Below are 12,780 nucleotides of genomic sequence, written 5' to 3' on the forward strand. Positions count from 1 at the left end.
AATAGGTTCTACTTTCACATGTATGTTTTCCTGGTGTGCAATTCCATTTATAGTCATTGAATCAAAAGTTTACTTTGTTTTTTCAATCCTATGTAAACATCTTTTACGAGTCTCTGTTTGACTGGTACACAATATCACCATTTGCAATGTGTAATTTGTAATCTGGTTGTTCTGCTCTCATTTTTGACTGGCCATACAGCTATATTCATTGGCACAGACCAATATTTCTGCCCTCATCCATAAATGGACAGAGAATATTTGATTGGGATAAATTATGTCTGATTAATTCAGATACATGATTACTAAAGACAGATAGAACTGCTCATTCAGGTTAATATAATTAAAACACTCTGGAGTATTAACGAGTAAAATATTCATTAATTTGCCATTCATGACAATGACATCAGTGTTGCATATTGGGAAATGGTCACTTTACCCAAAACCAAATGTGCTGTTGCACAGTATTGCATCGAATTTGAATTTACTGTTTCTACATTCATGAAGAGTTGAGAGAAGTGTACTTGCCCACAGAACAGGGATTGATAAATGTCTATCCAGGGGCACCTGCACACAAACTGTCTGTTGGGATGCAATTAAAAAAGGCCATAACATAAAATCAATCCTACAGACACTCGATAATTTTGCCACAGACAAATGTATTTTCCAGGAAATGTTTTCCAATTCAATTTGTGTGCTGTGCCAGTAGCACATGAAAAACGTTAAATTCTTTCTTAAATTTCTTTCTTAAATTTGTTAATCTGAGAGTCATAAAACTTAATGAAACAAAAACTAGCAACAGTTCCAATATACATCAAATGACAAAATTAGTAAAACAAATATCAGCAGTATTTAGTTTTAAAATTTGGACAAAACCACATCTATTTCATAGTCTTTGATATTCCTTAGTACTGAAGACGAAATAACTGCCTCTGGTACAAGGATTTCTCTGGATCTTTCACCTTTGTAGAGATGATTTATGTCAAATTTGTTGCCGTCTACATCAACAGAAAAGTCCTGAATCCCTTGTGGGAGTAGCTTGCATGCGCTAGTGAGTCAGGACAGAAAAGGTTAAGCAGTGGATTAAAAGTAATCGCCCGCAAAGATGTACGGGGTAGAAGTACACATGATATGCACCGTTCATTCTTCACTGAAAGTATCAGAAAGCTACAGCTACCGGTAAAAGCCATATTTGAGCACACAGAAAATCCTGCTTGCTCCTGTTTTGAAAGTTCCATTCATTGCATTTCTAGTATGGTATTTGACATTCTAAGCAATTCGGAAACCTCTTTTCAGTTCTTCATCAGTGAAAGCTGTGGGTCAACAGCTCCTAATGACTTGAACTATCAACCTGAAGGCAGAATGTTACATTCAAACAGAAGATTTCCTGTGTACTCTGGCAACCAGTCTGCCGGATACAACCCACACATACAGGTACATCACAAATGGATTACACAAATTCTGCATTTTGGTCTCAGTGACAGGACACACATACGGTAACTTCTTAGAATCATCATCTCTTGTCCAACTGTTTCATCACAATAAAATGATTTGAATGACAATTTGAATTATTGGCGGAAAGTACAAGACAGCCAAATTGTGGTTATATTTTCACTTTATGAAAGAGGAATATTGGCTTGCGTACAGATGAAGTAGGTAACATGTACATTCACATCAATGTGTGTCTAGAAATTTAAAAATCACTGTCAGTAGTTGTGTTCTACTCAACGGTCCATATTTTGAAAATTTACCGAAACTGATATATCTGCTTGCCAGGACTCTGAAGTTGTTTGTGCATACATTTTCAATAAAAAAGTTGCACAGAGTACTATGTTACACCATGCAAATCAAGAAAACCAAATATTAGTTGCTAGCTGCTATTAGTTAAACAAATGAATTCTCTTGGACTACCGGTATTTGTACATACAGGTACATCACATGAACGTATTTGACATCATTGCCATCATCTAGGTAATCATACAACTTTGCAGTCTCACAAAGCATACACTGTCACGTGTCTTCAGCTTGACTCATCTGCTCACCTGCCTAGTACAAGGTTTCATCACTGCAGTGATCAAATTTACACAACACAAATTACCGGTGTTTGGTTAAAGTCTAAATAGGGAAATTTTGCTGTTTGTAGATGTCCCAATTCACCAGTAGGAGCCTTTATCTTAATACCATCTGACATGTCTCATTGCTTGCACAGAAAATCAGATGCATGCTGTATCAGTAGTGGCAATGCAAAGGATAAGTATTCAAAGGACAGTATTCACCAAAATCAATTATATTTTGTGGTTTGGGAAAGCAGTGATTTCTTTTATCTCGTTCTAAAATAAACCTTCCACATACAAAATGGCTGCAATATAGCAGAAACAAAAATCATCTACTGCAGACTCAAAAATGTATTGTACCTTATATTTTATAATTGCATCTTGCATATCAGTATATATTTATTCTGTAACATACAGCATGCAACCCTTTTGAATTTTGCTACAAGTGTGGCATGCAGTTTTTTTTACTTCAAAATTGATCCACGGGACTCAGGTGTTGCAACCACAGCATTTGCTAGCTGCGGAAATTTTAACTTTCAATCTTCAATTATCAGATTTAAATTTTGGTCAAACCTGAGCAGTAACCTCCCTATTCTGAGTATTTTATTCTATATTGATGACGTATCAGTTTCATTTTGCCAATGGATAATGCCAATGGATGTGCAGTATAGGTACATGTACAGTCATCACAAGGACTGAGCTTCAAGAAGCAGTTGTTCAACAATGTGAATACATCATAATATGGTGCTGATAGAGAATCTATGGCCGCGTTTGAAAACTTTCAGTTTCCAGGCAGTGAATAGGCTATGTTTGGTGCATGTACTTGTATTGAATCAAAATTTGTCTCCTTTCATGAGAAAATTGACAATTTATAGCAAAAAGGTACTTTTTCATGCTCCATGCTGATTGGTCTTTTATGTAAATTTACACTTTATAACAAACAGTTACCATTTCATATTCCATGCTGATCAGAAAGGTCTTTATTCACTCCAATAATAAAATCCATCAAATAATACTTTATGCTTAAATCATCACCACAACACTTCATGAACTCAGATTTCACAAATGCAAGTTCCTCCCTGACTGACTCAGTTAACCAGTTGATCACCATGCGCAGTCATTATGCCAACCTAAAAATGTAACTGGTGGCACTGCGTCAATATGGGTAGTTACAATGTATACCATTGGTGAAACATGACCAAAAGCAGTTAGTATTGCTTGCTATAAACTTGACATTCATAGACAAACTGTGCCTTCAACCAACACTGATTTTGTGTACGGCACCAAATTTTATATAACCGAAGGAGACCAAGGGTAATCTTTTGCAGGTATTTGGTCAAAACCGAGACAATGATTTAATGCTTACTTGTTATTATTCCATAGTTGCACTGTTGATGTAAATAGTGTACATGTATAAATTGATATACCGGTACTATATCGCATTCAGAAAGCAGTACAGGACTAAAAATGAAAACTCTGACAGCAGTTTTGTAGGCCCATCAATCAAATGTATCATTATTCTCACTGCCGTTTCAGAAGAGCACCTTTCCATCTGTTAACTACTTGATATGTGTCAGACTTTCCAGCTTTCCGGTCACGCAAGCTTGCTTTAAATCTAATCATGTGTAAAAAAGAACCCACACAAATCTTGTCCATCATTGTCACTTGGGAGAAGCCTATCACAAACTCTGTATGTGGGAAACTTGGTGAAATTCTTCACGGTTCAAGAAATGTTGGACTCAAAGCACAGCGTCATCTCCAGGGAGCTGGTACTACTATTTCAAGGCAATCTTACTTGACTTATAAGAGAAAAGTGTTGTAATGCTTTACTAAATTTGCAACCGAAACAGCATTATTGATTTTGCCAGGTACAGAAGAGATGCACCGAATCCTCACACATGAAATAAAATATCAACTTCTGCATACAGTCTACTTGCATGACTTGCTACAGGACAGTCATAGAATTGGTGAGGTGCCTTACTCAAGAGCCAATATGGCTAATACTTTGTAGAGCCAAATCATTAATTAAACCACCGTTTACTCATTTCCTTTAAGGGAGTTGCACTTTGAAATTACCAGACTGAATTTTTAATGAACTGTATACTGATCAAATTATCTACCAATACTTTCATTTGATTTAATGTATCATTTAGTCAATGCCAATCTATGGTCTGAACGTTGATCTCTATTTAGAAATGTCAAAATTACTTAAGCTGTATCGGTAGCCGTTTGAACTAAAATTTCCCATATTTTTGTTGTCCCAGGCTCCAAAGAGACTTTTCACAAAGTGCAAAGTGTTCTCAGTCTCAGTATTCTACTCTATGAGAATAAAAATATTATATATCGGTATTATAGCCCAAACAAGGGAATATGTCCCCGAGGGCAGGTGACCATTTGCCTGACCTCAGGAGGGCAAATGGTCCCCTGTACATACCAGTAATCCCTTGTTTGGGCTATGTTTTTATTACATGCCTCCAGTCACTCCAAATGTTTGGGTTTATTTGAAATACTTTTATTTCCATGTTAGATGAAAATCTATTGAAAAATAGAAAGACTTTCATCATCATTATATTTAAAGCACTGTTACGCTTTCTAACAAATTTGTTATACTGCACGCAGTTTTCTAAAACCGTAATTTTCTGCGTAAAACATTTAATTTGAACATCTTTAAATCCTTAAGTTGTCAGATGAAAATGGTTCAAGTTCACTTTCAGTCATATGATGACTATGCTGCCCTGTATGTCATCAACAAATTACCATTGAATCCTATGAGGCATGTGACATTCCATATATGAGGCATGTAATAAAACTAAATTTCGATCTGCTAACATAGCATTGCTCTGTAACTTGTATGGTAGTAAATGGTGAATTGGTTTCACCAAAAAAACATGAAGAAATACAGCAGAAGGAAAACCAGATTGCCTTTGTTTAGTTTTGTGCAAGGAGAGTGCTGATATATGACAATTTGTTCTTCTGAACACTAATTGGCTGGGTGAAAAAAAAAGTTTAACCAATGACAACACAAAGATAGAAATAGGCTACAACAGTTCCACACTCTGATTGGCTGTCAGAGTAACAGTTCCATACTCTGATTGGCTGTCAGAGTAAAGTAGCAGATGGAACAGAATGGAAGTAAAGCTTACAAGCATTCCGTTAACTGCAAGTTGAAAAAATCTCTGTAAACAATCGAACTATTGGTATTACTGTACTACTACATGTGACAATGGTTTTACCACCATTCTAGAATGTCTGTGCATTGCAAAAGCAGAACTGCGGGGAATAAAAATTGGTGCAAAGGTTTTCCAAAAATAAACTGACATCCTCAAAATGATATTGAAACTTCTCTACAAAAAGTACACAATGCCACTGTTTGTCTTTACTATTTGCCACACACATTACTGGTATATAAGGGGTATAAAATGGCTGTATTTGAATTCAGTTTATTTAAAGCAAAACACAGCTATAGTATGGTCAGGATTGAATGCACTGAAGAAGCAATCATACAAGTGTCAACTTATATTTTTATTGTTAAATTATTGATCAATATAAAAATAAAAAGAATGCAAATCTCTTACAGTTTATCACAACGAAACTAAAGCGATATTACTATAATTAAATCTGCGAAAGGGGACATATCCTATTCAAAGCATGAGGGGACTGCATAGGGAAGGGTTATACAGCTAACACATGGACTTTGAACATACAATTGGCAAACTTTGCTACAACTATAGACACCACCGTTACAACACAAGAAAACAGCAAACTGATAGTGAAATGATGATGGACATACCTGAATCACATGTTTGATATTCTGCAAATTGCAGGAAATGAAAGCATTCACAAACCGAGAATCAGCATTCAGAAATTCTTGCTCACCTCAAATCATTCTATAATTGATATTTTCATTATTGTTACTTTGGCATATTGCAGCTAGAGTTTCATAACCTACTGTCAGTGCATAAATGGGGATCTCACACTAAAAGCCACAAACTTACTTAAAGGGTAACTGTGCTTGTGTATGCACGCATAGGCGTTTGGGTCTTATCAATCTTTGTCTACCGGTATATGCATCTTACACTGGGTTCTATTCTACACCTACAATTTGCAATGGAAATGGTCAAAAACAGCCACCAATAACAATTTTGGCACCAGAAACATTCTTCAGAAGACAAGAAACACACGTATATCAAACTGTTAAAATGTACAGCACACCATCTTGTCTGAGATAAATATCAAATGCTATAACCACAGTTGCCATGGCAATGAAATATAAATTCATTACATCAATTCATTATCTTCAACTAACCATGTGGGACATCCATTTATCTCATCACAAATCCATCACCATGGCAGCTGGTGGGTAGTATCTATTCACTGCATGATGACATTTTCATCGCCTTTGTCAGGATTTCATCAATATTTTATTTCAGTTATCTGTGATGATGTTATTGTACATCAGTCCTGATGTTAGGATGAATTTCAGGTTCAAAGACAGGGAAACAATTCAATGGAATGCTACAATTCCAACGTCTTATTGGCGTTGGGTCAGCTTTACCTTCAACTGTTAAAAAACGTTTGGTGAGCCATTTCAGTGAAAACTATGTCAATAGATAAAGATATTGTTTTCCATCTTCATTAATGTTTCAATGTCTCAAAATAAATTCAGATCATTATGAGAACAAGACAAAGCATATTTTTCTTTTCAGCTTGTTTCTCATGCGTGATGTGTAGCTGGATCTGACATAAAAATCAGTTATGTACATGTATGTGAGCTTAAAACATTTAGAAATCCACAATTTCACCATACAAGCACAACTGTGACACCATTACTATGAATCTTGCTCAGCAGAATGCTTCCAGCCCGGACTTCTGCAGATGATTTGCACTATTATACTTTAGAAATATCTCTGTGTGTGCACATTTAATTTATTGTGATGTGATGTGGAAGCCAGCATTTTTTTCAATCATTTATAAAATAGGTTTCGTTTGAAATGAAATAATGTGCACTGGCTATATAGCAGTACTTTTATGAACGTAGATGTTGGTATTAAACCAGCAATGACATGATGGCCGTACTACAAATATATTAACTTCACTGACAACAATGGAATGCAGTTGTATTTCAATGTTTGAATAAATGGTTGGTTTTGTTCATAAATGTACTGCTGTCAATTTTATTAATGCTACATATCACCTACTCAACACTCTAATACGTACATGGGAGAGCATGGTGGAAAGCGAAAGTCACAAATATATCTTTTCAATCATATTCATGATATATTGTTTATTGTGATAGCCTGTTGTTGACATTAAACATATACCAGAGATTTCTGACTTGAATGAAACAGCCTCTCCTGTTCATTTTATAATTAGTACATACCGGTAGATGTATATAATTTTTGTGTGATTGTGTTTGCGTTTTTCATCCAAAAATAACACTGTTCTTATTTAGGCCAACACACATCACTTTACATGTATTCTGCTCTTTCAACCACATTTTGCTGAAATATTGAGTGTTTTATGTCGAAGGATGCAATTAAGGGGATTAACTGCAAAATATGTGAAGTTGTATGTATGCATCACTCAGAAACGTTAAAAGCCCCAATATATTATCATATTCATGGTTCAGAGATCTCACTCACTATTCAGTATTTATCATCATCATGGTTGTTCAAGTGATATTCATCTTTTCAGACTTCACCACTAGTTGTTATACACTGGTATGTACATATAAGTACAACTTTTGATTTTAACACTTGTATACCGTACTAAGAGTGGATGCTTCATTGAAAATGTTTAAGATGTTTTCACTTCGTTGGATCAAGGAATTCAAGATTTGAGTTTTAGATTTTCCTATGACAATGAACATCAATATGAAAGTGTCGATATCACCAAGCTTGATTATGAAATTTGAGGCAGAGTTTGTATTGAACAAAAAGCTAAGTAGGCATTTTTCGCCTACCCTTATGTTTGTATGGCTGAAAAAATACAGTAAAATATAATCATTTATGTATCAAATTTCACGAAATCTTTGTCAGGTCACTGATATTTATTAATTTTGACTGACCTACATGTATAGCTGTGTTCAAAGTATTAAAAATAAAGATAATTCAGGCAGAAATGAGAACAATGCTACACCATCATACAACATGCCAACACGTCCACCATTTTTTAACAAGCACAATTATGCTGTGATGTTGTCACAGACACAGGCAATGTTATTATTGAATGTAAACTACCAAACTTCAATATCCATCTTGACAGCAGTAGGCAAACTCTTGTCAACTGAAGCATATGCTTTGCTATAGGTATGCTAGGTTTGTTTCTCCTTATTGACTATTCACAAAAAACATAGTATCCAGCGATACAGTTTTTTTTTTTACCTTTTTAGCCAAAAAGATCAAACCACTGACAGGATAAAAGAAATCAGAAATGTTTAATTCAGCAAAAAATTGAATTTTCGGACAAACCGCAAGATGACAATAAGAATTCACCATTCAAAACTGGATAGTGTGTTTTATGTGTAGTTCGACAGACATTCACATTCTCTGCTGTGCACATTGCAGTGCCATATTTTACATCAATTTTCCCAAGTGAACGTGGAAAAACAAAGACCAAAGGAGCTAAGCAAGCTTGACGATCAAGACAATAAGAAGAAAATCCCCTCTTTGTGTTTACTCATGTCTCATATATTCCATACAAACATACCTCTATGAATTTCAAAGGGTTCTGAGCAGAGCCTGCCATATTCTATCTGGTATCTGCTGCCGCGGCCAGAAGTTGTTGGACTTTTACAAACAGGATTTTCTTTCATTGAAACAATCTCAGAAACAGAGAGCTGGTATTTCAAACAACTTTTATGGGTATACCACATGACGTAAGATCAATATTGGTGTTATTTTGCACAAATAGCTGATGTTTTGGAGTATCACAAGATGGTTTTGATTTTCATTGTCACATGACTTGGCTGTTGCAAGCAACAAATTACATAGACACATCACTGAGAGTAAGTCTGTCTTCCTTTAAATGACAGAGACAGGTTCAGTTTTTCAGCGTGACAGGTTAATACCACACATAGTTAGCACATTTTCATAGGATCGCAAAGCTCTGCAAAGCCTTATAATGATCCTCATTTGATAGCACTGTACCATAAACTGACTTCCATGAATGCCGTAATGTAGCTTGCCGGTCTAGATTTCTGATTTATAGAGACAGTTACAGAGTTTTTCCTTTCAATAAAACAACATGCATCAAGCAAATGAACTGAACATACGGGTACATTGGGATGTGCCATCGCTCCTGGATTTCGGCCAAACCTATGTCTCCGTGTCATTTTCTTTGCGTTAACAGCGCTTAAAGCAGGACACTGATAATGAAAAGCTGACTGTGTAGTGAGGTGTTTCACAATGAAGCATTCAATAATACTTTAACACTGCTTACTTGCCATGATTGGAGACATTTTGATTTAATGTTATGCTGCACAAAAATCAAAAGGTTATCTTCCGCTATGAATTGTGTGATGAGCAACACTGTCTGCAAACATTGATTGAAATACTTACACAAGCTATGCAGCAAAGCACTCTGTTTCAAGATGCCTGGCATTATTTTAATTGGGTAGAAAATGAAACTGGATCTAAAGGACAACTGAACAATGTATGATGAATATTTCACTTTTTTATCCTCTTCATAGATTAAATTTTATCAATGCAACAACCACTTTCCGCAAACGAGCTTTTTTTGTGATAATACCAATAAAATACCTTTGAAAATGAATCTTCGTGGAAATTTTTAGATTGAACAAACCTGAATGAGGTCATTGAGCAAAACCTACAAGGTAAAATATCAAAGTCATTTGGTGCGCAATTGCTAAGAATTTATGACGCAAAATGATAAAAATATCCCCGTGATTACAAATTGCTCTCAGTTATTTTCATCACAGTATGAGCAAACCTGATCCTTTGGGACCAAAACTGAAATCTTCAATGCAATGAACTAGAGGTTTTTGATGAAACTCTATACCCCGACTGACGATGGGAGCTATAGAAACTTGAAGAGTGTTATGTTCTTAGCAGCGATGGAGAGAAAGGCCGAAAAAGGAACCTTTATGCTAATCATTCACTGTTTTCCTATACATTGTATTTTGGCATAATTACCATCTTTTTTTCATTGAAACATTCGAAATGTTGAATTAGCAAACACTAACGGAAAAAAAAAATGTTTAATTTAAAATTTAAAATAGTAACTCCTTCTGTACAAACACAAAACATGACATTGTACAGTACCAGTACATTGAAACAGAAAGGGGTAATATACTTTGATTTGGAGGGACTTGAAGAAACATCACCACATTTGAAAAGAAATCGCTATGAATACATGCTTGTTGGAACCATAGACAGTCGGAGTGAGATGGAACAAGTAGACTTGTGCAAAGCTGGGCAGAAATGCACACAATTAGGTAAACACCAGCATAAACAAAGATGTTGTACTCATATCTTCATATTCTTCTACGGTATAGATAACCTTAAAGCACTGTTATCTGGGAAAGAATACATCTAAAAGACAGACTCCAAACATAGGAATTTCCACATCTTATAGTTTCCAGCTGTACTCAAGCTTTATTGATATATCAGTTGATAATTTCAAAGGCTGATACATGGTTCATACTCTCGTTGCTATGGATACTGCTGCATCAACCATTCACAATAGGATTAGCACATACATTAAAGGCATTATTTATGAAGGTTTTTTAAAAATCTGTTGTCCAATTCTCTCTTACCAAAACCTCTGTTATACTTTTCAAGAGGAGAATAAGAGCTAGTTTGAAATAGTGTATGAGCTCTAGCAAAACATTCCATCTTTTCCCAGTAACGTGATCACCTCAAATTTTTATTGTTCTGTTTTGTAAGCTGAGTAAAAAAATCTGAAACCAACTCTTTTACATGTAGCACTTCCTTTCAGTCTACAACGGTACATGTGGAAATTCCTATGTTTGGAGTCAGTCTGTCTTCTTTCCCAGATTACAGTGCTTTAAGGTTATCTATGGAAAACTACGAAAATATAAGTACAAACTCTCATAGAATTTTTTGTTACATTTACCACACCAACATTAATGTATTTCTTGGCGATATATAGTGAAATCAAGCCCTATTCTGTTGGTGTTATCATTTCCCCAGAGCAAAGTTGCAGTTTTCCTTTACACTTCCATCAGAAAATTACAAAAATTTCTCACATAATACTACCACTTTCACCACTATGGTTTGGCCAAATCCCATTGATAATGATAATTATTGACCTGTTTACAGGAAACTGGGGGTGAGCAGCTTAAATTATCCTGTCCCTTTTTCTCCCTGATAGCTATCTTTTTTTTTCCTGGCAGTATGGTACCAAACAATGTCCTGAACTGATGAAGAGTACAGTACAACAATAAATGGATAAAACACGTCATGACTGTAAAAACTCACTCAACAATGACTTCAATATATTCAACACTGAACTGTGGTCATACAAGTATGCCGTATTATGAACATCAATTATTTTTCCGCGGATTACTTTCAGAACTCAGCACGGAATTCTCATTCCTCACGCAACAGCATATTCATCTTTATGAGCTCTTCAAGCCTTAGCTTTGCAAACATTACATTTCAAAAAGGTGATTTATTCCTTTACTTGGATGCTCCTCAAAAGACAGCCAAACAGCCTCTCATAAAGCAGATTAGCTGAGCTCCTCTCATCATTATCGATCCCACTTTACGCTGATGGAAAATTTTCTCTCAACATGGAGTGTTTCCCCCTGGGATGGTTTTACCTGCACAGACTCCGCTTCTCTGCTGATGTATTTTAACATACTCCCATTAAAGTAATATTGAGCAGTCTCAATGATGAGTGAATTTATTAGCTATGTAAAATAAAACACATAAAAATATGTTTTTGTATTTTTCATCTCTGCTTGCCATAATTGATGATCATAAAAAGACTTTATGACAGTGTAGTGTACACATGTAACAATCTCAAATTCACCAATGTCCTAATCTCTGTGGGCAATTATTTATGTATTTATTTATTTTTATTTTTATATTTATTTATTTGTCTATTTATTTATTAAGTTACTTACCTAATTTCATTTATTTATTTATTTATTTATTTTTTAGGTTACTTATCTATTTTTATTTATTTATTTATTTATTTATTTATTTATTTATTTATTTACTTACTTATCTATTACAGGACAGAGATCACCTATCCTAATGAAAACGAATTTGCAAAAGTTTGAATGGAAAGATTAAAAAAGCTTGTCTTTTTTTGTTAGGAAAATACAGTCTGCAGACTACAATGCAGTACTGTAAATATGTGTCACAGGACCAGAACTCTAGAACTGAAGATAAGGCACTCTATTTACTGTTCTAGTCTACTGTTCATGGAGACTGTCACTACTTGATGGACCAATCCATTATTTACAGGTATGGAAGAAGGATAGTTACAGACGTAAAGCTGTGATTTTAACTCTGAATTATGTTTTAAGTCAATGTAAGATTTTTCTGTTGTCATTCAAGTTCAATGTAGGGCTAATTTTATGTCCATGGGTGAATTTCTTGCATGTATGGCTGCTTGCCACAATTTCAAAACTCACCACAAATCCAATACAAGACCCCTTTGATATTGAATGGTTGAGTCCTCAATCAGGCAGATTTCACATTAAGACTGGGCAACTAATGATTCCAAAATGGGCATT

The 12,780-nt window shown here is 35.1% G+C and overlaps 1 protein-coding gene across 10 annotated transcripts in view; it reads right to left on the reverse strand.

Moving 5' to 3' along the window:
* The window catches only part of LOC139135603 (inositol 1,4,5-trisphosphate receptor-like), a 129,994-nt gene that overhangs the window by 88,644 nt on the left and 28,570 nt on the right, over positions 1-12,780 (reverse strand). The window lies entirely within an intron of this gene.

Source organism: Ptychodera flava, chromosome 6, assembly GCF_041260155.1.
Source record: "Ptychodera flava strain L36383 chromosome 6, AS_Pfla_20210202, whole genome shotgun sequence".
Classification (NCBI taxonomy): domain Eukaryota; kingdom Metazoa; phylum Hemichordata; class Enteropneusta; family Ptychoderidae; genus Ptychodera; species Ptychodera flava.